Source organism: Lynx canadensis, chromosome B2, assembly GCF_007474595.2.
Source record: "Lynx canadensis isolate LIC74 chromosome B2, mLynCan4.pri.v2, whole genome shotgun sequence".
NCBI lineage: Eukaryota > Metazoa > Chordata > Mammalia > Carnivora > Felidae > Lynx > Lynx canadensis.
This window is the reverse complement of record NC_044307.1, coordinates 77894206-77920714: the sequence shown is the minus strand read 5'-3', so window position 1 is coordinate 77920714 and position 26509 is coordinate 77894206.

Below are 26509 nucleotides of genomic sequence, written 5' to 3'. Positions count from 1 at the left end.
AGAGAAATAATAAAGATCAGAGCAGAAATAAACAATATAGAATCTAAAAAAACTGTAGAGCAGATCAACGAAACCAAGAGTTGGTTTTTTGAAAAAATAAACAAAATTGACAAACCGCTAGCCAGGCTTCTCAAAAAGAAAAGGGAGATGACCCAAATAGATAAAATCATGAATGAAAATGGAATTATTACAACCAATCCCTTAGAGATACAAACAATTATCAGGGAATACTATGAAAAATTATACGCCAACAAATTGGACAACCTGGAAGAAATGGACAAATTCCTGAACACCCACACTCTTCCAAAACTCAATCAGGAGGAAATAGAAAGCTTGAACAGACCCATAACCAGCGAAGAAATTGAATCGGTTATCAAAAATCTCCCAACAAATAAGAGTCCAGGACCAGATGGCTTCCCAGGGGAGTTCTACCAGACGTTTAAAGCAGAGATAATACCTATCCTTCTCAAGCTATTCCAAGAAATAGAAAGGGAAGGAAAACTTCCAGACTCATTCTATGAAGCCAGTATTACTTTGATTCCTAAACCAGACAGAGACCCAGTAAAAAAAGAGAACTACAGGCCAATATCCCTGATGAATATGGATGCAAAAATTCTCAAGAAGATACTAGCAAATCGAATTCAACAGCATATAAAAAGAATTATTCACCATGATCAAGTGGGATTCATTCCTGGGATGCAGGGCTGGTTCAACATTCGCAAATCAATCAACGTGATACATCACATTAACAAAAAAAAAGAGAAGAACCATATGATCCTGTCAATCGATGCAGAAAAGGCCTTTGACAAAATCCAGCACCCTTTCTTAATAAAAACCCTTGAGAAAGTCGGGATAGAAGGAACATACTTAAAGATCATAAAAGCCATTTATGAAAAGCCCACAGCTAACATCATCCTCAACGGGGAAAAACTGAGAGCTTTTTCCCTGAGATCAGGAACACGACAGGGATGCCCACTCTCACCGCTGTTGTTTAACATAGTGCTGGAAGTTCTAGCATCAGCAATCAGACAACAAAAGGAAATCAAAGGCATCCAAATTGGCAAAGATGAAGTCAAGCTTTCGCTTTTTGCAGATGACATGATATTATACATGGAAAATCCGATAGACTCCACCAAAAGTCTGCTAGAACTGATACATGAATTCAGCAAAGTTGCAGGATACAAAATCAATGTACAGAAATCAGTTGCATTCTTATACACTAACAACGAAGCAACAGAAAGACAAATAAAGAAACTGATCCCATTCACAATTGCACCAAGAAGCATAAAATACCTAGGAATAAATCTAACCAAAGATGTAAAGGATCTGTATGCTGAAAACTATAGAAAGCTTATGAAGGTAATTGAAGAAGATTTAAAGAAATGGAAAGACATTCCCTGCTCATGGATTGGAAGAATAAATATTGTCAAAATGTCAATACTACCCAAAGCTATCTACACATTCAATGCAATCCCAATCAAAATTGCACCAGCATTCTTCTCGAAACTAGAGCAAGCAATCCTAAAATTCATATGGAACCACAAAAGGCCCCGAATAGCCAAAGGAATTTTGAAGAAGAAGACCAAAGCAGGAGGCATCACAATCCCAGACTTTAGCCTCTACTACAAAGCTGTCATCATCAAGACAGCATGGTATTGGCACAAAAACAGACACACAGACCAATGGAATAGAATAGAAACCCCAGAACTAGACCCACAAACGTATGGCCAACTCATCTTTGACAAAGCAGGAAAGAACATCCAATGGAAAAAAGACAGCCTCTTTAACAAATGGTGCTGAGAGAACTGGACAGCAACATGCAGAAGGTTGAAACTAGACCACTTTCTCACACCATTTACAAAAATAAACTCAAAATGGATAAAGGACCTAAATGTGAGACAGGAAACCATCAAAACCTTAGAGGAGAAAGCAGGAAAAGACCTCTCTGACCTCAGCCGTAGCAATCTCTTCCTCGACACATCCCCAAAGGCAAGGGAATTAAAAGCAAAAGTGAATTACTGGGACCTTATGAAGATAAAAAGCTTCTGCACAGCAAAGGAAACAACCAACAAAACTAAAAGGCAACCAACGGAATGGGAAAAGATATTTGCAAATGACATATCGGACAAAGGGCTAGTATCTAAAATCTATAAAGAGCTCACCAAACTCCACACCCAAAAAACAAATAACCCAGTGAAGAAATGGGCAGAAAACATGAATAGACACTTCTCTAAAGAAGACATCCAGATGGCCAACAGGCACATGAAAAGATGTTCAGCGTCGCTCCTTATCAGGGAAATACAAATTAAAACCACACTCAGGTATCACCTCACGCCAGTCAGAGTGGCCAAAATGAACAAATCAGGAGACTATAGATGCTGGAGAGGATGTGGAGAAACGGGAACCCTCTTGCACTGTTGGTGGGAATGCAAATTGGTGCAGCCGCTCTGGAAAGCAGTGTGGAGGTTCCTCAGAAAATTAAAAATAGACCTACCCTATGACCCAGCAATAGCACTGCTAGGAATTTACCCAAGGGATACAGGAGTACTGATGCATAGGGGCACTTGTACCCCAATGTTCATAGCAGCACTCTCAACAATAGCCAAATTATGGAAAGAGCCTAAATGTCCATCAACTGATGAATGGATAAAGAAATTGTGGTTTATATACACAATGGAATACTACGTGGCAATGAGAAAAAATGAAATATGGCCTTTTGTAGCAACGTGGATGGAACTGGAGAGTGTGATGCTAAGTGAAATAAGCCATACAGAGAAAGACAGATACCATATGGTTTCACTCTTATGTGGATCCTGAGAAACTTAACAGGAACCCATGGGGGAGGGGAAGGAAAAAAAAAAAAAGGACGTTAGAGTGGGAGAGAGACAAAGCATAAGAGACTGTTAAAAACTGAGAACAAACTGAGGGTTGATGGGGGGTGGGAGGGAGGGGAGGGTGGGTGATGGGTATTGAGGAGGGCACCTTTTGGGATGAGCACTGGGTGTTGAATGGAAACCAATTTGTCAATAAATTTCATATATAAAAAAAAAATAAAAAAAAATAAAATGAGGCACAAAGAACAACTCTAGGGAGAGTCAGAAAGCTAAAGACTGGGGTAATGTTGAGTTATAAACCAAAGAGAACAAGCAAGTATAATAGATAGATGTTTAGATATGCATCCACTTGGATATATTTCTTTGAACACACCTAGAAATTAACACACGAGAAACTGGATGGAGGAGTCAGAAGTATGTGCATGTGTATGAAACTGTACTTAACTGAAAGCATCTGAAGGCATTTCTCAGCTTCTAACAGATTCTTAGGTCATATTTTTCTTCTTTAGGAAAAAAAAAAGTTTTTTAATGCTGCTTATTTAATTATATTTCTTTCTGAAAATGTTAATGTATAATAGTTTAATAATAATCCTTAATTCTAACTTCCTTATTAAGTACATAAGTCATAATTAATTCTTGGAACATCCCTTTTTATGTTGAGTCTCAAATGTATAAGAGAAGAGCCAAACATAGGAACATTTCTACTTAGTAGAACCCCTTTCATAAGACCTTCATATAGTTTACACATTTTCCCTAGAAAATTAGTGTAGCTTATTCATAGAGATAAAAAGACATTTAAACCTAGATAAATAGAAAGAACTAATAAAGATAAGTAGAAATGAATGAAAAAGAGAGAAAAGGTATAATAAGGATTGACAAAGTAAAAAGTATATTCTTTGATTTAAAAAAAAATTTAAAGACTCAGGGCTCCTGGGTAGCTCAGTAGGTTAAGTGTCTGACTTTGGCTCAGGTCATGACCTCACAGTTGGTGAGTTCGAGCCCCGCATTGGACTCTGTATTGACAGCTCAGAGCCTGAAGCCTGCTTCAGATTCTGTGTGTCTCTCTCTCTGTCCCTCCTCCACTCATGTTCTCTGTGTCTCTCTTTCATGATAAATAAATAAAAACACTAAATTTTTTTTAATTTAAAGACTAAAGTCAATAAAAAGTGTTTTCATAAGTATAGTTTTCATAAGTATAGTGTTTTCATAAGTAATACTATCAGAAAAGTCTTAAACATCATGATTCAGCCAAACCCTTTAATCTGGGGTTTTACTTCTGCCTGTGGGAATCTCTCAGGAAGAATGTAAGTTCACTCCTCCCAGGGACTGTTCTCTCCTAGAATCTTCTTGAGGTTTCATGAATTACTGTATTTCATTCATGAATAACTCTTATGTTTGGCGATTGTCAAAACCAAGATGGAAGAAAAGTCTTTCATTACAATGAGAATCTAGTAATTCTGAGAAAAGAAGCTCTCAATTTTAAGGTAAAAAGATGCCTTTTCAATCATGCAGGCTCTGTCCAGTCATCACAGTGCCTTCGAAAAGCCAAAGACACATCACAGACTGCATTTGCTATTAATAGAGAGGTCTCTAACCCTCACCTCTCTGCAGGTGCACAGTGGACTATGTGGCTCTTCAATAAGGACTTGGCTAGAAACTGACTCCAAAACTTAGAGTGTATTTTTTCTGGCAAACTTCTCCCAGAGGAATGGGGAAGGGGTGCTATAAGAGAAACTATACTATATGGGGTGGGAATGGGGGTGGGGAGAATAGGCCTATTTAATATACACTTTGGTCAAAGACCAAAATACTTCGCAGGCAAGCAGAAGCCAGTAGCACCTCCACAGTTGATGCCCCAGACTCCTGCACCACCTGGCTTTGCTTCTTGATGGGAGAAAGAGGGAATAAAGGAGGCCATAGAATTTTTCCTCAGGTTCATTGTCTTATACTCTTACAGCCTGCCAAAAATTCAAAGGCTTTTGTTCATGGTAAGAATATTGACAATTTACATTATTCAAAACACAGTTTCAAATAGGAAATAACATTTTGTCTGAATTCCCTTTTAGTGTTTTAAGATTCATAGTTTCTTTGCATTCCCAGGTACATTCTGGCTGATGACAAATACGTAGGCACTCATTATGGGCATAACAACCAGTATGCGGTATTTTGATTAATTTGTCCCAAATCTAAAATTTGGACGTTTTACACACAATTAGCTACTCAAGCAAAACAGACTTTGGAAGGAAAAAAGGTTGTCCAGACAAAGTTGAGTGGCTGTGCATGAAGGATTCTGTTGCTACATGAACCATCTTTTCCTGAAATTGCTATTACCAGAAGACATTAGTTATTTTCTTTCTGAACAAGGACAGTAAAGAAGACAATGGCAAAATGCATTTCATAGTGGCATATTGAACTTATTCCAATATAGATATACATTTATTTAAATGACAGTATAATTAATTCTGTGCCAAATACTGCCTTTAAATTTAAAAGAAGAAAATGCAAAATACTTGCCAAAAATTATGTAATTATAGGAGTTTTGTCACATTGTTTGGTTGAATTTAAATAATAAACATTTTTCTAGATGGTGAAAGCTATTTCAAATAGGGTGAGCTTCAGATTACATTGCTATGAAGACATAAAACTTCTTATTAGAAAAAACACCAACTTGCATCAAATGATATAAATGACTCATATTATGTTGCATTGCTCATTAAAAATCACCTCCACCCACCTCTTTCTTTCAGTCCCTAAATTTCAGACTATCTGGAAACAATGAAATGTACTGTACTGTCTTGGTCTTAGAACTCATGTCGTGGGACAGAATATTGATATAGCTATAGGACTGTTGTCCTTTTGGTTTTTAGGTCCATGTCAGTTCCACACCGAAGATAGGAACAGCGACCTGGCTGTTACTTCTCAGCTTTTGCTGTCTCAGCTGTCATGTAATTATGTGACTAATTGCATTATTCACAAAATTATCTACCACTTTGAGCATTTATGGCTTACTGCCATTCTTAGAAACACCAAACTATTTCTGTGAACAGAAGTTCTGCTTTAAAATCTTTTTAAGGATGTCTTTTCATGATTTCTTTACTTCCTTTGATCTCCATCCTATTTAACAATCTTTTTTCTTTCTTAAATTGAGTTAATTTTGCAAAGTTCCTTTAGAGCAGTAGTTCTCAACCAGGTACAGTTTTGCTCCCAAGAAACGAGTGGCAATGTCTGGAGACATGGGGGTTAAAGAGTGGGGTGGGGCATGCAGCCTGCCTGCTACTGGCATCTTGGGGGTTGGGTCAGGGGTGCTGCTAAACATCACACAATGCACAGTATAACCCCTCCAACAAAGAATTATGAGGCCCAAATGTCAATAGTGTCAAGGTTGAGAAATAGATAATATCTATTCAAAGTTATCAAATATTCAAACCTTTGGTGTTACAACATGCAACCAAGACTCACCTGTGAAAGCCCCTGCTAGCCCCCTGAGAATAAGGTGTCCCTGGAAATTACATTGGTGCCGGGGCCCCTTCCGTATCCATCAGAGATCAGAAACCATGAATGAGCGCAGACATGCCTCTATGAAAAGAGAAAAATGAAATAATGAGATTAAAAAGTATCATGAGATGGAAACTCGTTATGTGAGATAAAGATTGCAAGGAAGCAAATGGCAATAGCAGAATTGAAATCTTCATTGAAAGTAAAAAGAGAGGGTTAGCACTGTGATTAAAAACACAATCTTTGATTATGAAGGACAAACCTAAGAAGCTTTCCAAGAATATTAGGAAAAGGACAAAGATATTCAAATAATGGGAATAAAGAAGTAAAAGAGAAGATAAATCGCTCATGAGAATTATAGGTATATCTAAAGAAGAAATCACTACAAAAATAATATGCAAAGACTTGTATTTAAAGTACCAGGCAAAGTAATGATAAAACACCTACACAAGATATCTCCTGTACTGTTGAATTATAAAGACTTGGTAAAAAAAAATCCTATGAAAAAATCCTATGAAAGTGTCCTCTTTTTTGTGAAATATCTGAAAACTGTGAAGTAACATCAACAGAGGCTTCAGGAAGAAAAGTTTTCTTGACTAAAGAATTTGAATCACAACTACTTTGTGCTTTTTCTTTTTAATGTTTATTTATTTTTGAGAGAGAGAGACCGTGGAAGGGGCAGAGAGAGAGGGAGACAGAATAAAAAGCAAGCTCCAGGCTCTGAGCTGTCAGCACAGAGCCCCACGCCAGGCTCCGACCCACAAACCGTGAGATCATGACCTGGGCTGAAGTCGGAAGTTTATCCAACTGAGCCACCCAGGGGCCCTGAATCACAATTAATTTGTTATTCATATGTGTAAAGAAATTAAAAAAAAAGTCATTCTTATATGTGCATGGTCACATATAAGAGTATAATCCACTCATAGGTTTTTAGTTCTTAAAAATTGAAGTTATTCTCCAGCTAAGACTTGAATGAAAATTACAATATAATTCGATATCATTTAATTTAATGATAATTCAATATGAAATTATGCTTTTAATAAGCCTTCTAATGAACACTGAAACCATAAAGTTAAATCTATAATAAAATAATAATTTTATTATAACATTTGTTAGTTTAACAAAATTAACTAGTTTTGTTAGTTGCAACAAAAACTAAATTCAAAGCTTAAAATAATTCCTGAAACAGCATATAAATAATATAAAAACAGTAATTTTTGAATTATCATTTTAAAGAAAAATTCTAGGGGTGTCTGGGTGGCTCAGTTGGTTAGGTGACCGACTTCAGCTCAGGTCATAATCTCACGTTTTGTGGGTTCAAGCCCTGCGTCCAGCTCAGGGCCTGGAGCCTGCCTTGGATTGTGTCTCCCTCTTTCTCTGGCCCTCCCAACTCACACTCTGTCTCTGTCTCAAAAATACATAAACATGAAAAGAAAAAATTCTACGACGTTAACAGAAGCTGGAATGTGGAGGATAAGGACCAGTTGGGATAAGAAAAAAAAAAAACAATAATTTCCTCATCCTCCAAGGGTGACAGAGGAGTTCAAACATTTATCCTTCATTTTTACAGTACTAAAAATGTAGATAAATATATTTTAAACACTTTCAAGGTAATTGGTCATAGAGTTAAAAGTAGATGACCTTTCAAATCTCCAAGAAAGAAAACATAACAAAAAAAACCAGAAGAAAACAATGAGGAAATACTAAATGTATGACAATTTTTATTATTTTTTTGTGTTACAATTTAAAAAAATAGATTTAGCTCCTTCACTAAAAATAAAAATATAATATCCAACTTTAAATTACTTATGAGACATTATAATATTGAGGATACTTATAAGTGGAATGTAAAACTGTTTATGTTTCAAAAATTATTAATGTTTTAAAAATTAATATTAGAGTTGGGAAGAGTGTAATAAGTCAGGAATCCTCATAATTTTGTGAAATGTTTCTGGAAAAACTTGTCAGTACACATTAAAGGCCTGATGTAGGTTCATAGCCCGTGGCCAACTAAATTAAGTTCTTAAAAATTATCCTAAAAAATATAATCAGGATGTACTCAAATACCAATATATATTTAATTTTGTTGGAAGACTATCTTAATAGTAAAAAAACTAGATATTTCCTAATTTCCCATAATACGGGATGAGTCAAATCATATATCGATATAATGGAATATTATGCAACTATTAAAATTATAATTTGTGAAGTTATTTAATAATTTAGAAGTTCTAAATATATAATTCTAACTAAAAATAGAGACTAGGAGCGCCTGGGTGGCTCAGTTGGTTGAGTGTCCCACTCGATTTCAGCTTAGGTCATGATCTCAAAGTTCATGGGTTTAAGCCTGGCATTGAGCCCCATGTTGAGCTCTGCACTAAGAGTATGGAGCCTGCTTAGGATTCTTTCTCTCCCTCTCTCTTTCTGCCTCTCCCCCTCTCACATACACACACTCTCTCTCTCTCCCTGTCTCTCAAAATAAATAAGCATTTAAAAAGAGAGGACAACAGACCAATATCTTCAAGGGTCTGAGAGAAAGGATTTGAAACCTGAAAGTTGATTTCCAGCAGAATTATAAATCAATCAAATGTGGAAATAAAATAAAGGCATAATCAAATATGAAGACACAATAATGATATATCCAGACATGCAAAGATACAGAAAGTTAACTCCCACACACCCCTTATTAGGAAGTAAAGTCAAAAGACAGTCTATAATTATTTAAAATTGCTGAAACAAGATATAATGTGTATGTTTATTATGCAAAGTTACAAAAGGAAGTAATAAAGTAACTAAAAGTAGTAATAACAACTATATTGGGAGAAGACAAGATGGGTGATAATATAAATGAGCTAAATCATCAACTATACTTCCAGGAAGTCAGTATTTACAGATATAAATATAAGCATCAAAATAATTCAAAGTAGGATAAGTTAAAAAGAGTGGAGGAGGAGAAGAGCGGGAAGACAAAATAAAGATGATTTGCATTAGCATAATCCTATTTTAAGTTATTGTAAAATTATGCACATGAATAATTTTTTCAAATCATAAAAATCCTAAATAAATGGTAGGGAGGATGTAGATATATAGTACAAATAGTCAACTCATCAGAGAAATTTGGCTACTAATGCAGAAATGGAGAAATAAGTTGATAGGGATGAGGTAAAGAAAAACTATGTCTATTTGTTTTTCTTATGGAAAATGAGTATATTTATACATTGATTGGAATGATATCAAAAGACAGAAAAATTAATAATACTTTTGTGCCCCATCCATTGAAGGTAAATAGACAGTACCCAAGCTATTTATAAGGTAAGAACCATGTTATAATGAAAACTTACACTGTTGTTAATGCCATCCTTGTTCATCCACCATCTTTAAATATTCATCCTCAAAACTTGAAGTGTAGCATCAAAGTTGATGTCCTAAACAACTTCCTATTGGAAATCTAAGTTTATTTGAACTGTCTCTGCTTGGAAGCTTCACTTTAAAAAGTTTTTTAAAAAATCTTCCCTGTTGTGTTTTTACAGCTTGATTAAATTGCACAATAGATGAGGAAAAATCAAGATTTGCTGATGTCTTACACTTGATTCAGAGAAAACACAGAGTAAAGAAACTACTCAAGGAACTCTAGCTTTTTACAAAGCATCAAATTTACTTAGTTCCTCTTTTCTGTGGAGACTGGGCTGCCATCTTAGTACAAAACTCATCTGGAGGTCCCCCACTCCAAAATATCAGCTGCAAGTTATCCTCGATGATCAAATTGCTCTGTGAAATTTCCCCCAGCACTACCATTTCATTAGAGGTAGAATGGGAGACAGTTTCATCAGGGATCTGTAACAATTTTGCCGGACTCTTCTCAACATGCCTCAAAGAGCTTTTGGCCAGATATTAAACATCTAGCACCACAACCACAGCCCTGCACAACCATGTGGAACAATTAGATTGATTGCCTGACACCCTCTGACAAAAGGCCACTCTTTGCATCAACTGTGTTTTTTAAAGAAATGTGTATACTGACACTTTATTTGAGCTGTCACTAGTAAGTCTAAAGCCAATATCCAGTCTGGCATGAGGCTGAAAACCAAGGATGCCTAAAAGAAGAAGATTGAACATAGTGGGCAAACCAATTTTCTAATGATTAAAGATGTCACCCAATCTTCAAGGATAGGAGTCATTACTGCTAAATTACTCATGAAATGCATACCTTTGATTCATGTCAACCATTCCCATGCACTTAGTTGAAGGCATAAAAGTCATACAGGTCAAGAAAAAATGTGTTCTGGGTGCTGCTAAGTCTATCTATTCTTTTTTTTTAATTTTTTTTAACGTTTATTTATTTTTGAGACAGAGAGAGACAGAACATGAACGGGGGGGAGAGTCAGAGAGAGGGAGACACAGAATCTGAAACAGGCTCCAGGCTCTGAGCTGTCAGCACAGAGCCCAACGGGGGCTCGAACTCACAGACTGAGAGATCATGCCCTCAGCCAAAGTCGGATGCTTAACCGACTGAGCCACCCAGGCGCCCCATATTCTTTATTCCTTTGGCTTTTACTTCATATCCTAGGCCCCAGCATAAGGTAGGATCTTCCACTATAGTAGACGTCATGGAAACCTGAAATTGTTTAAGCTGTGGGCTGCAAATGGAATGGAATTATTTATCAACTAGAAAAGGTTCAGGGTGCCTGGCAACCACAGAATAAATTTAAACAATGGCCAAAAGAACAAATTGATTTTTTTCTCATAAAGCACGACATGGCACATAGCACATGCTTAATAAATATTTGTCAAATGAATGAACTATTGCACCAACCCTAACCAACTGACCATGATAACTGCCTGGAGAGAGTTGTAGTGAGTAGGAAGAAGTTGCATGAGCTTTTATTTATGTCTGCCATGGGTCTGGAGTGGTAAGTGGCCCTACTTGTGCCATAAATCTGCTATTCTTGTTCCAGAGACAAGTGAATTTTCAAGTATGCATTTCTAAAAATCCTAACAATGTGATAAATAAGAAAGAGAATATACATATAATTCTTTGTGACTAAAGATTATGTTAGGTAGGTAAGAATGATTATTATTTTTGCCAGGGAATTCTGTGTTTCTGGAGTATTTGTGCCTTTGAGTTATTGACAGCCATAAACTACCAGAAGGTAGAGAATGAGTTCAGTTATTTTTAGAAGTAATGAAGTTTCCTTGCTGAGGTGTGCTCACATTCTGGTCACTGCTGCTCCCCAAACTGTGAAGAACTTCCAGTAATGCATAAAGTGACATAAGATGGTGCCGTTTTGAACTCATGAGGCCAACAAACAGCTCTACTGAAATTTCACCAAACAGCTTATAAATCTAGAATGATTTTTCTTTTTTCAACGTTTATTTATTTTTGGGACAGAGAGAGACAGTGCATGAACGGGGGAGGGGCAGAGAGAGAGGGAGACACAGAATCAGAAAAAGGCTCCAGGCTCTGAGCCATCAGCCCAGAGCCCCACGTGGGGCTCGAACTCACGGACCGCGAGATCGTGACCTGGCTGAAGTCGGACGCTTAACCGACTGCGCCACCCAGGCGCCCCAAGAATGATTTTTCTTAAAAATAAAATTTTAGACAGATCTTTCACACTACTTTTGTAAGAAAGAATTGAAGAGGAATATGGTTGCAAGTTATATAGGTATTTATTGGGTAAGATATACTCTATCTTGGAAATGATTAGCCCAAATATACAACATATTTTTTCCCTTTAAATATATTGAAGAACAACTGTATAGACAGTTCCTGCTACCAATTTTTTTACATTTATGTTAAGTTTTTTCCCCCTAGTCCTTGTTGAAGCCTGAACAAATAAAAAGCATCCTATATCTGCAGAAGCAAGTGGTAAAATGGACAATACAGTGTTGAACAGTGGAATGAAAGACCCTGATCCAGCCAGGTTATAATTTTGGTCCTCTCTCTTGCTGTATGACTTTAGGCAGTTACTTAACCTCTTTGTAAAAGGAGGACAATAATATTGACATTTCAGGATGATTGAGAGAATTAACAGGGATAATGTATTATCAAGAATAGCACCTATCACATGGAAGTTACTTAATGAGCTGAAGGTACCATTATGATGTTAAGGAGGACAAAGAATGTGGTTTTTAAGTATTGACAGTAAAAGATCAGGAAAGAGGCAAATTTTCTTAAATCTAGACAAAAGATTAAGAAACAATGCCTGCCTTTCCATATAGAAGTAATAGCATTAGTATTTCTTTTTTTATTTTATTTTATTTTTTTATTTTTATTATTATTTTTTTCAATATATAAAGTTTATTGTCAAATTGGTTTCCATACTACACCCAGTGCTCATCCCAAAAGGTGCCCTCCTCAATACCCATCACCCACCCTCCCCTCCTTCCCCCCCCCTCATCAACCCTCAGTTTGTTCTCAGTTTTTAACAGTCTCTTATGCTTTGGCTCTCTTCCACTCTAACCTCTTTTTTTTTCCTTCCCCTACCCCATGGGTTTCTGTTAAGTTTCTCAGGATCCACATAACAGTGAAACCATATGGTATCTGTCTTTCTCTGTATGGCTTATTTCACTTAGCATAACACTCTCCAGTTCCATCCATGTTGCTACAAAGGGCCATATTTCAATCTTTCTCATTGTCACATAGTACTCCATTGTGTATATAAACCACAATTTCTTTATCCATCCATCAGTTGATGGACATTTAGGCTCTTCCATAATTTGGCTATTGTTGAAAGTGCTGCTATAAACATTGGGGTACAAGTGCCCCTATGCATCAGTACTCCTGTATCCCTTGGGTAAATTCCTAGCAGTGCTATTGCTGGGTCATAGTGTAGGTCTATTTTTAATTTTCTGAGGAACCTCCACACTGTTTTCCAGAGTGGCTGCACCAGTTTGCATTCCCAGCAACAGTGCAAGAGGGTTCCCGTTTCTCCACATCCTCTCCAGCATCTATAGTCTCCTGATTTGTTCATTTTGGCCACTCTGACTGGCGTGAGGTGGTATCTGAGTGTGGTTTTGATTTGTATTTCCCTGATGAGGAGCGACGTTGAGCATCTTTTCATGTGCCTGTTGGCCATCCGGATGTCTTCTTTAGAGAAGTGTCTATTCATGTTTTCTGCCCATTTCTTCACTGGGGTATTTGTTTTTCGGGTGTGGAGTTTGGTGAGCTCTTTATAGATTTTAGATACTAGCCCTTTGTCCGATATGTCATTTGCAAATATCTTTTCCCATCTGTTGGTTGCCTTTTAGTTTTGTTGGTTGTTTCCTTTGCTGTGCAGAAGCTTTTTATCTTCATGAGGTCCCAGTAGTTCATTTTTGCTTTTAATTCCCTTGCCTTTGGAGATGTGTCAAGTAAGAAATTGCTGTGGCTGAGGTCAGAGAGGTCTTTTCCTGCTTTCTCCTCTAGGGTTTTGATGGTTTCCTGTCTCACATTCAGGTCCTTTATCCATTTTGAGTTTGTTTTTGTAAATGGTGTGAGAAAGTGGTCTAGTTTCAACCTTCTGCATGTTGCTGTCCAGTTCTCCCAGCACCATTTGTTAAAGAGACTGTCTTTTTTCCATTGGATGTTCTTTCCTGCTTTGTCAAAGATGAGTTGGCCATACGTTTGTGGGTCTAGTTCTGGGGTTTCTATTCTATTCCCTTGGTCTATGTGTCTGTTTTTGTGCCAATACCATGCTGTCTTGATGATGACAGCTTTGTAGTAGAGGCTAAAGTCTGGGATTGTGATGCCTCCTGCTTTGGTCTTCTTCTTCAAAATTACTTTGGCTATTTGGGGCCTTTTGTGGTTCCATACAAATTTTAGGATTGCTTGTTCTAGTTTCGAAAAGAATGCTGGTGCAATTTTGATTGGGATTGCATTGAATGTGTAGATAGCTTTGGGTAGTATTGACATTTTGACAATATTTATTCTTCTAATCCATGAGCAGGATATGTCTTTCCATTTCTTTATATCTTCTTCAATTTCCTTCATAAGCTTTCTATAGTTTTCAGCATACAGATCTTTTACATCTTTGGTTAGATTTATTCCTAGGTATTTTATGCTTCTTGGTGCAATTGTGAATGGGATCGGTTTCTTTATTTGTCTTTCTGTTGCTTCATTATTAGTATATAAGAATGCAACTGATTTCTGTACATTGATTTTGTATCCTGCAACTTTGCTGAATTCATGTATCAGTTCTAGCAGACTTCTGGTGGAGTCTATAGGATTTTCCATGTATAATATCATGTCATCTGCAAAAAGTGAAAGCTTAACTTCATCTTTGCCACTTTGGATGCCTTTGATTTCCTTTTGTTGTCTGATTGCTGATGCTAGAACTTCCAACACTATGTTAAACAACAGCAGTGAGAGTGGGCATCCCTGTCGTGTTCCTGATCTCAGGGAAAAAGCGCTCAGTTTTTCCCCACTGAGGATGATATTAGCTGTGGGCTTTTCATAAATGGCTTTTATGATGTTTAAGTATATTTCTTCTATCCTGACTTTCTCGAGGGTTTTTATTAGAAAGGTTGCTGAATTTTGTCAAAGGCCTTCTCTGCATTGATTGACAGGATCATATGGTTCTTATCTTTTCTTTTATTAATGTGATGTATCACTTTGATTGATTTGCAAATGTTGAACCAGCCCTGCACCCCAGGAATGAATCCCACTTGATCATGGTGAATAATTCTTTTTATATGCTGTTGAATTCGATTTGCTAGTATCTTATTGAGAATTTTTGCATCCATGATCGTCAGGGATATTAGCCTGTACAATGAGTCTGGAAGTTTTCCTTCCCTTTCTATGTCTTGGAATAGCTTGAGAAGGATAGGTATTATCTCTGCTTTAAATGTCTGGTAGAACTCTCCTGGGAAGCCATCTGGTCTGGACTCTTATTTGTTGGGAGATTTTTGATGACTGATTCAATTTCTTCGCTGGTTATGGGTCTGTTCAAGCTTTCTATTTCCTCCTGATTGAGTTTTGGAAGAGTGTGGGTGTTTAGGAAATTGTCCATTTCCTCCAGGTTGTCCAATTTGTTGGCATATAATTTTTCATAGTATTCCCTGATAATTGCTTGTATCTCTGAGGGATTGGTTGTAATAATTCCATTTTCATTCATGATTTTATCTATTTGGGTCATCTCCCTTTTCTTTTTGAGAAGCCTGGCTAGAGGTTTGTCAGTTTTCTTTATTTTTCAAAAAACCAACTCTTGGTTTCGTTGATCTGCTCTACCGTTTTTTTAGATTCTGTATTGTTTATTTCTGCTCTGATCTTTATTATTTCTCTTCTTCTGCTGGGTTTAGGCTGCCTTTGCTGTTCCGCTTCTATTTCCTTTAGGTGTGCTGTTAGATTTTGTATTTGGGATTTTTCTTGTTTCTTGAGATAGGTCTGGATTGCAATGTATTTTCCTCTCAGGACTGCCTTCGCTGCATCCCAAAGCATTTGGATTATTGTATTTTCATTTTCGTTTGTTTCCATATATTTTTTAATTTCTTCTCTAATTTCCTGTTTGACCCATTCATTCTTTAGTAGGGTGTTCTTTAACCTCCATGCTTTTGGCGGTTTTCCAGACTTTTTCCTGTGGTTGATTTCAAGCTTCATAGCATTGTGGTCTGAAAGTATGCATGGTATGATTTCAATTCTTGTGTACTTATGAAAGGCTGTTTTGTGACCCAGTATGTGATCTATCTTGGAGAATGTTCCATGTGCACTTGAGAAGAAAGTATATTCTGTTGCTTTGGGATGCAGAGTTCTAAATATATCTGTCAAGTCCATCTGATCCAATGTGTCATTCAGGACCCTTGTTTCTTTATTGACCGTGTGTCTAGATGATCTATCCATTTCTGTAAGTGGAGTGTTAAAGTCCCCTGCAATTACCACATTCTTATCAGTAAGGTTGCTTATGTTTGTGAGTAATTGTTTTATATATTTGGGGGCTCCAGTATTCGGTGCATAGACATTTATAATCGTTAGCTCTTCCTGATGGAGAGACCCTGTGATTATTATATAATGCCCTTCTTCATCTCTTGTTACAGCCTTTAATTTAAAGTCTAGTTTGTCTGATATAAGTATGGCTACTCCAGCTTTCTTTTGACTTCCTGTGGCATGATAAATAGTTCTCCATCCCCTCACTCTCAATCTGAAGGTGTCCTCAGGTCTAAAATGAGTCTCTTGTAGACAGGAAATAGATGGGTCTTGTGTTTTTATCCATTCTGATACCCTATGTCTTTTGGTTGGCGCATTTAGTCCATTTACATTCAGTGTTATTCTAAAAAGATATGGGTTTAGAGTCATTGTGATGTCCGTAGGTTTCATGCTTGTAGTGATGTCTCTGGTACTTTGTCTCACAGGATCCCCCTTAGGATCTCTTGTATGGCTGGTTTAGTGGTGACGAATTCCTTCAGTGTTTGTTTGGGAAGACCTTTATCTCTCCTTCTATTGTAAATGACAGACTTGCTGGACAAAGGATTCTCAGCTGCATATTTTTTCTGTTCATCACATGGAAGATATCTTGCCATTCCTTTCTGGCCTGCCAAGTTTCAGTAGAGAGATCAGTCACGATTCTTATAGTTCTCCCTTTATATGTTACAGCACGTTTATCTCTAGCTGCTTTCAGAATTTTCTCTTTATCCTTGTATTTTGCCAGTTTGACTATGATATGTCATGCAGAAGATCGATTCAAGTTATGTCTGAAGGGAGTTCTCTGTGCCTCTTGGATTTCAATGCCTTTTTCCTTCCCCAGATCCAAGAAGTTCTCAACTATTATTTCTTCAAGTACACTTTCAGCACCTTTCCCTCTCTCTTCCTCCTCTGGAATAGCAACTATACCTATATTACTTCTCTTTAGTGCATCACTTAGTTCTCTAATTTTCCCCTCATACTCCTGGATTTTTTAATCTCTCTTTTTCTCAGCTTCTTCTTTTTCCATAATTTTATCTTCTAGTTCACCTATTCTCTCCTCTGCCTCTTAAATCCGAGCCGTAGTTGTCTCCATTTTATTTTGCAGTTCATTGATAGCATTTTTTAGTTCCTCCTGGCTGTTCCTTAGTCCCTTGATCTCTGTAGCAAGAGATTCTTTGCTGTTCTTCATACTGTTTTCAAGCCCAGCGATTAATTTTATGACTATTATTCTAAATTCAGTTTCTGTTATATTGTTTAAATCATTTTTGATCAGTTCGTTAGCTGTTGTTATTTCCTGGACGTTTTTCTGAGAGGAATTCTTCCATTTCATCATTTTGGATAGTCCCTGGAGTGGTGTGGGACTGCGGGGCACTTCCCTGTGCTGTCTTGAATAACTTGCATTGGTGGGTGGGGTGCAGTCAGACTGGTGTGTACCTTCTCTCCCCCTCTCCTAGGGGCAGGATTCACTGTGGGGTGGCGTGGCCCATCTGGGCTACTTGCACACTGCCAGGCTTGTGGTGCTGGGGATCCAGCGTATTAGCTGCGGTGGATCAGCAAGGTGCACATGGGCGGGAGGGGCAAGTTCAGCTCCCTTTTCCTTCGGAGATCCGCTTCGGGAGGGGCCCTGTGGCACCGTGAGGGAGTCAGACCCGCCGGAGGGATGGATCCGCAGAAGCACAGCTTTGGGTGTTTGGGCGGTGCAAGCAAGTTCCCTGGCAGGAACCGGTTCCCTTTGGGATTTTGGCTGGGGGATGGGCAAGGGAGATGGCGCTAGCATTAGTATTTCTTATGGTATCAAATTAGTTTGGCTTTATGAAGGATGGCTGCAATGGAATGGAGACCTGGGAAGGTGGATATAGGAGGCAGAGCTGGGGTGGTAATGAAGAAAGGATGGGGGAAATGAGCAGGGCTGGCACATGTTGGTATCACTGAGCTCAGTGGGCCACTGCCTCAACTCTAAAATGAACAGAGAGCTAAAGCAGTCACTCAGAGCAAAAACAGACTCAGCAATGGGCATTTATTGTGAAGCAAGGGAAAAAAGTAGAAATTTCCTGGACTTACTACATCAGTATTAGTTAGACAGTCTAACTGTTAAAACAATAACAACACTAACAAAACTCAGTAGTTTCCAAAATAAACACTTATTTCTCACATCACAGTCCACTGTGGGTGAGTGGTGGGATAAGATGGAAACAACTCACTCAGTGCAATCACATAGAGACCCAAGGGTCCTTCCATCCTGAAGCTTTGATAATCTATAGGGTCTCAGGGGCTCACTGCTGGTCCTCTGCAGATGGGTGGCAGAGGAGAGTACAAGAGCATGTGGGGGATCTCATAGAAGTGAAAGAAAGAAAAAACAGAGAAAGGGGTTAGATGAAGGCATAAGAGAGTCACTTCCAGGAAGACAGACACCAAAATGATGTTAAGTGGAGAAGATAAAAAATTCACTAGAATAATTTGCAGAGAAACCAAAGTCAGAGAAGAAAAAAACTTGCTTATGATTGGCTCCTGGCTATCAGCAAATAAGAGGAGTCAAAAATATTTGTTCTTCTAATCCATAAGCATGGAATGTTTTTCCATTTCCTTATATCCTCCAACTTATTTCATTAGTTTTTTATAGTTTTCAGAGTACAGGTCTTTCACCTCTTTGGTCAGGTTTATTCCTAGGTATCTTATTGGTTTTGGTGCAATTGTAAGTGGGGCTGATTCCTTATTTCTTTCTGCTGCTTTATTATTGGTGTATAGAAATGCAACAGATTTTTGTATGTTGATTTTGTATATCCTGTGACTTTACTGCATTTGTTTATCAGTTCTAGAAATTTTTCAGTGGATTCTTTTGGGTTTTCTATATAGAGCATCGTGTCATCTGTAAGTAGTGAAAGTTTTATTTCTTCCTTGCTCATTTAGATGCCTTTTATTTCTGTTATCTGGTTGTTGTGGTTAGGACTTCCAGTACTATGTTAAATAACAGTGGTAAGAATGGGCATTCCTGTCTTGTTCCTGACCACAGAGGAAAAGCTCTCAGTTTTCCCCCCAGGTTTATATTAGCTGTATATGGTTCTTATCCTTTCTTTTACTAATGTGGTGTATAACATTGATTTATTCATGAATACTGAACCACATTTGCAGTCCAGAAATAATCCCATTTGATTGTGGTGAATGTTTTTTTTTTAATGTACTGTTGCATTCAGTTTGCTAGTATTTTATTGAGGATTTTGCATTAATGTTCATCAGGGATATTTGCCTGTAGTTTGTTTTTTAGTAGAGTCTTTGGTTTTGGTATCAGCATAATGCTTGCCTCACAGGATGAATTTGGAAGTTTTCCTTCTTTTTCTATTTATTGAGATAGTTTGAGAAGAATAGGTATTAACTCTTTAAATGTTTGGTAGAATTCACCTGGGAGGCTATTTGGCCTGGACTTTTGTTTGTTCTTTTGATTGCAGATTCATTTTTCTCTGCTGGTTATTGAGCTGTTCAAGTTTTCTATTTCTTCCTGTTTCAGTTTTGGTAGTTTATATGTTTCTAGGAACTTATCCGTTTCTTCTAGATTGTCCAATTTGGTGGCATATAGTGTCTCATAATATTACCTTATAATTGTAATTCTGTGGAATTGGTTGTTATTTTTCCTCTCTCATTTGTGATTTTGTTTATTTGGGTCCTTACTCTTTTCTTTTGGATAAGTATGGCTAGGGGTTTATCAATTTTATTAATTCTTTCAAAGAACCAGCTTCTGCTTTCATTGATCTATTCTATTATTTTTTTAGTTTATATACCATTTATTTCTGCTCTAGTGTTTATTATTTCCTTCCTTCTGTTGGCTTTAGGCATCATTTGTAGTTCTTTTTCTAGCTCCTTTAGGTATAAAGTTAGATTGTGTATTTGAGATTTTTCTTACTTCTTGAGATGGACCTGTATTTCTATATACTTCCCTCTTATGACTGCTTTTGCTGCATCCCAAATGTTTTGGATGGTTGTGTTTTCATGTTCATTTGTTTTCATGTATTTTTCTACTTCTTCCTTGGTTTCCTGGTTGACTCATTCATTGTTTAGTAGCATGTTGTTTACCCTCCATGTCTTTGTGGTCTTTCCAAATTTTTCTTTTAGTTGAATTTCTTGTAGTTCTAATTTCATAGCTTGTGGTCAGAAAAGGTGCATGGTATAATTTCAATCTACTTGTTGAGACCTGATTTCTGACCTATATGTGATCTATTCTGGAGAGTGTTCCATGTGCACTTGAAAAGAATGTGTTCTGCTATTTTAAGATAGAATATTCTGAATATATCTGTTAAGTCCAGCTCGTCCGGTGTGTCATTCAAAGCCATTGTTTCCTTATTGAGTTTCTGTTTAGATGATCTGTCCATTGATGTAAGTGGGGTGTTAAAATCTATTATTATTGGGTTATTATCAATGAGTTCCTTTATGTTTGTTATTAATTGTTTTATATATTTGGGTGTTTTCATGTTCATAAATATTTACAATTACTGTATCTTCTTGTTGGATTGTCCCCTTTATGATTATATAAAGCCTTTTTTTTGCCTCTTTTTTACAGTCTTGGTTTTAAAGTCTATTTTGTCCACTATAAGTATTGCTACTCCAGCTTTCTTTTTGACATCCATCTGTGTGATATATTTTTCTCTACCCCCTCACTCTCAATCTTCAGATGTCTTTAGGTCTGAAATGAGTCTCTTGGAGACAGCATATAGATGGGTCTTGGGTTTTTTAATCCATTCTGACACCCTATGTCTTTTGATTGGAGCATTTAGTCCATTTACATTCAGAGTAATTATTGATAGATATGAATTTATTGCCATTTTAGTATTTGTTTTGCTGTTGTTTCTGGAGATTTTCTCTGATACTTTTTCTTTACAGTCAGAAACAAGACAGAGATTTTCACTCTCACCACTGTATTTAACATAGTACTGGGTGTCTTAAAACAGCAATCAGACAACAAAAAGAAATAAAGGGCATCCAAGTCAGCAAGGAAAAAGTAAAACTTTCACTACTTACAGATGACATAATATTCAATACAGAAAACCCAAAAGACTCCACTTAAAAATTGCTAGAACTGATAAACAAATTCAGTAAAGTTGAAAGATATAAAATCAACATACAAAAATCTGTTGCATTTCTATACACCAATAATAAAGCAGCAGAAAGAAATAATCAACCCCATTTACAATTGCACCAAAACCAATAAGATACCTAGGAATAAACCTAAACAAAAAGGTATAAGACCTATACTCTGAAAACTATAAACCACTAATGAAAGAAATTGAAAATGAATAAAGAAATGGAAAAATATTCCATACTCATAGAACAGAAAAACAAATACTGTTAAAATGTCTCTACTAACCAAAGCAATCTATACACTTAATGCAATCCTTATCAAAATACTAACAGCACTTTTAACAGATCTAGAACAATCCTAAAATTTTCATAGAACCACAAAAGATCATGAATAACCAAAGCAACTTTGAAAAAGAAAACCAAAGTTGAAGGCATCATAATTCCAGACTTCAAGTTATATTACAAACCGATAGTGATGAAAACAGTATGGTACTGGCACAAAAATGGACACACAGATCAATAGAATAGAATAGAGGGGTGCCTGGGTGGCTCAGTCAGTTAAGTGTCCAATTCTTGATCTCTGCTCAGGTCATGATATCATGGTTAGTGAGTTCGAGCCTCATGTTGGGCTCTGTGCTGATAGTGCAGAGCCTTCTTGGGAATCTTCTCTCTCCCTATCTCTGCCCATCCCCTGCTCTCAAAAAATAAATAAATAGGGGCGCCTGGGTGGCTCCTTCAGTTAAGTGTCCGACTTCAGCTCAGGTCATGATCTCATGGTCTGTGAGTTCGAGCCCTGCGTCGGGCTCTGTGCGGACAGCTCAGAGCCTGGAGCCTGCTTCGGATTCTGTGTCTCCCTCTCTCTGACCCTCCCCCATTCATGCTCTGTCTCTCTCTGTCTCAAAAATAAACCTTAAAATAAATAAATAAATAAATAAATAAATAAATAAATAAATAAATACAACAGAATAGAAAACCCAGAAATGGACCCACAACTATATGGTCAATTAATCTTTGACAAACAAGAAAGACTGTCCCATGGGAAAAAGACAGGCACTTCAACAAATGATGTTGGGGGAGGCGGTTATGGGAATGAGTATGGGCTAAATGGGTAAGGGGCATTAAGGAATCTACTCCTGAAATCATTGTTTCACTATATGCTAACTAATTTGGATCTAAATTAAAAAATAAAATAAAATAAAATAAAATAAAATAAATGATGTTGGGAAAAGTAGACAACAGCATGCAGAAGAATGAAACTGGATCACTTTCTTACACCATGCAAAAATAAACTCAAAATGGTTGAAAGACCTAAATGTGAGACAAGAAACCATCAGAATCCTAGAGGAGAGCAAAGACAATAACCACTTTGACATCAGCCATAGTAACTTCTTTCTAGGTATCTACTGAGGCAAGGGAAACAAAAGCAAAAATAAACTATTGGGACCTCATCAAGATAAAAACTTCTGCACAGCAAAGGAAATAATCAACAAAAGTAAAAGGAAACGTATGGAACAGGAGAAGATATTTGCAAGTGACACATGTGGTAAATGATTAGTATCCAAATCTGTAAAGAACTTATCAAATTCAACACCTAATAAAACAAATAATGCAGTTTAAAGGGTGGAAGACATAAATAGACATTTTCCCAAAGAGGACATACAGATAGCTAATAACAGACACATGAAAATATGCTTAACATCAGTCATCATCAGGGAAATACAAATCAAAACTACAATGAGATATCACCTCACACCTTTCAGAATGGCTAAAATTAACAACACAGGAAACAACAGGTGTTGGAGAGGATGTGGAGAAAAAGGACCTTGCACCATTGGTAGGAATGCAAACTGATGCAGCCACACTGGAGAACCATATGAAGGTTCCTCAACAAGTTGAAAATAGAATTACCCTATGATCCAACAATCGCATGATTAGTTATCTTCTCAAACGATGCAAAAATACTGATTTGAAGGGATACATGTACTCCGATTTTTATAGCAGCATTATCAACAATAGCCAAATTATGGAAAGAGCCCAACTGTCCATCAACTGATGAATGGATAAAGAAGATGTGGTATATATACACTATGGAATATTGCTGAGCCATAAAAAAAAGAATGAAATCTTGACATTTCCACGACATGGATGGAACATGAGAGTATTATGCTAAGTGAAATAAATCAATCAGAGAAAGGCAAATACCATATGATTTCACTCATATGTGCAATTTAAGAAACAAAACAAAAGAGCAAAGGGAAAGAAAAAAAGAGAGGGAGACAAACCAAGAAACAGACTCTTAACTATAGAGAACTGAGGTTTTGAGGGGAGGTGGGCAGGGGGATGGGTTAAATAAGTGATGGGTATTAAAGGGTGTATTTGCTGTGATGAGCACAGGATGTTGTATGGAAGTGTTGAATCACTAATCATACACTGGAACTAATATTACACCATATGTCAACTAACTGGAATTTAAATAAAAACTTTTTTAAAAGTGTCAACAATAAACTAGCAATAAGGATCAAGCAACTTCTCATGAAAACCATTAGGAATGAGAAAGAAAGCAATGCTAGGTCATTACAGATCAGCCTGAAACTCGGAAGGTACTGTCCCCTTCATGAGGGGAACAGAGGAAGAGGGACATATGGACAAAAATAGCCACAATGTGTGCAGAGGACTGTGAGGTGGATACTGGGATCTGACAGCCTGGAAAAGACCCTGGGAAGGCAGATGAGCACTTCTCATAGTCAAGGTGTCTTTCCAGGCTCTCAGGAGGTAGATTCTGAAAGCGATCCACAGCACACACACCCACATACACACACAGAGAAAGATTTGGTTACGGCACCAAATCTACCCCAGTCTAAGTACAGTCCCTTAGACCAGCATACACCAGACAGGATCAAGTGGGCTAATTTTCAAGGCAAAGACTCTGAATGGTGTTATAGAGATATTTTTATACTCCTTTTCATATTTTCTAAATTCTCTACAATTAGCGTATACATGCATATTTTAAATGCCTTTTAAAATGTAATTAAAAGTATAGAACTGGTTAGGTGACCTAAGAAAGGGAATCAGATTATCTATGGAAGAGGATAAAACTGTTCCTTTTAAGGTTCCTTAACATTTCGGAGGAGTCCTCAAACAATTTCAGAATTTGTAAACTATTCCCAAGCCCTCACCAGTGTTTGTCATTTTGGCCAACCCTGCTGGCTTCCTTGATGTGACCACAGCAGTAAGAACGCTTATCGCCAAAGTGAGATTTCTTTGCTTATTTCAGAAACAGCAGGGAGGAGTGAAAAGCCTTCACTTTTGTATCAAGGCTGGATAGAGAAGGAAGTTCGGAAAGTAAAATGAGGTAATGGCAGCAGAAAAGAAGGCAGGCAGGTTGGCGGCAGCAGGTTGGGCGGAGGAAGAGGGGCAGCCCTTGTGTATTTCCCAAATAGTCACACACAAACTGTATTTGGGCTCAAAGAATGGACAGAGAAACTCAAACTCTGACCTTAACTGCTCTCCCTAACATAAAAAACATGAGCTGCACCCACGTGTTCTGTGTCAGTAGGAAGGACAGGGAAGGAGTGGCACTGAAAGGAAAGAACCCCTTGGATTGATTGGGAGTCTGGGCAAACTAAATTGGTAAATCATTTCAAGAATCATTGGAAGGGCTGGGCTCACTCAGTTAAGCGTCCAACTTCAGCTCAGGTCATGATCTCGCAGCTCGCGGGTTCGAGCCAGGTGTTGGGCTCTGTGCTGACAGCTCAGAGCCTGGAGCCTGCTCCAGATTCTGTATCTCCCTCCCTCTCTGCTCCTCCCCCATTCATGTTCTATCTCTCTCTGTCTCTCAAAAAACAAATAAATGTTTAAAAAAAGAATTAAAAAAAAAAAGAATCATTGGATGGGTCATACTCTTCAGTCCATTAATTTTTAACTTCTATTTTGCTAAATGAATTAACCAAAAGAATAAAAAATATAAATACTAAGGTTTTTGTTGCTATATTAAGCATATAAGTTTATTTTTCCAATACCTCTGCTTTCTGGCAGCTGCCCCCCCCCACATTTATAAACTTTCCATTGGAGCAATATTTGTGTAGATGTAGACCTGACTCTACCCCTAATATGGCCAAGGGGGGTACCTGACCCTTACCCAGACACCAGGTTATGGTCACATGGGTTAGTCAAAGATAAATATGTGCTTTCACCATGGCCACCTTCATCCTTCCTTACTGGGTGTTTGCAACTAAAAACTAGAAAAACGTGGTTTCTCGTCAGTGACTCAAACTGCAATGTGTAAATTCTGGAATTTGTTGGCAGGCATGTTCTCTGTTATTTGGCTGAAAACAACTAGGAAATCTGGCTGAAGCAGGAGGGGAAAATTAGACAGATGCACAGAGAGAGGCACATGCAGAAATGGGAAAAGAAACCTCAAACTCCTGTAATGGTTCTAAAACGCAGCCTCAACTTTGTCCTTTTTTTAAGATTTGGTTACTAAAATCCTGTTGAATTTCATGAATTGCCTCAGGATCCAATTCATGAAGTCAACCCATTTCAAGAAAAATTCCTGCCGATCACAACTCACAGATCCCTAATTATTAAAGCTTGAATTTTTATAAAGGAAATGCATTAAAAAATAACTTAAATAGATGTCAGTGGGAGAGATGTTAAGTAAAAGATGTTGCATAATTATGCTTCTATTAAAAGTACCATCATGAAAGCAACACAGCCAACATAGCAAATATTTATGTAAGCAAATCAGCACATAAAATTGCATGAACATTCTAATTGCAACTGTGTAAAAGCCTATGTATCCCTAAATAATAGAAGAGAGAATGGAATCATTAAAAATTGGAATAATATTGTTATAATAATATCTCACCATCAAAGTGAAGTATAATCATAAAGTACATAATTATATATACATATACATACACAAAAAATACATGTAAATATGCATATTTGTATTATTATTAAACATAATCATTTAACCAGAGTTTCAGGAGTGCTAGTAGAAGGAACATGTTGTTCAAATGGAAAACCAGCAGCCAGCATAATACAAAATAGAATCAGTGTTTGCCCCACTATGGGCTAAAGTGTCGCAGCAAGTCCTGACCACACTTTCAAAGGGCTTTCCTATAACTGTTCAGCTAAGAATGTGAGCAGTGCCTAGTATTTGTGAATTCCTGGCAGAGGTACTGATTTGCAGAAAAGTTAGGGAAGAAGCAGCCTCAATCCCAATGCTTAGCATGCA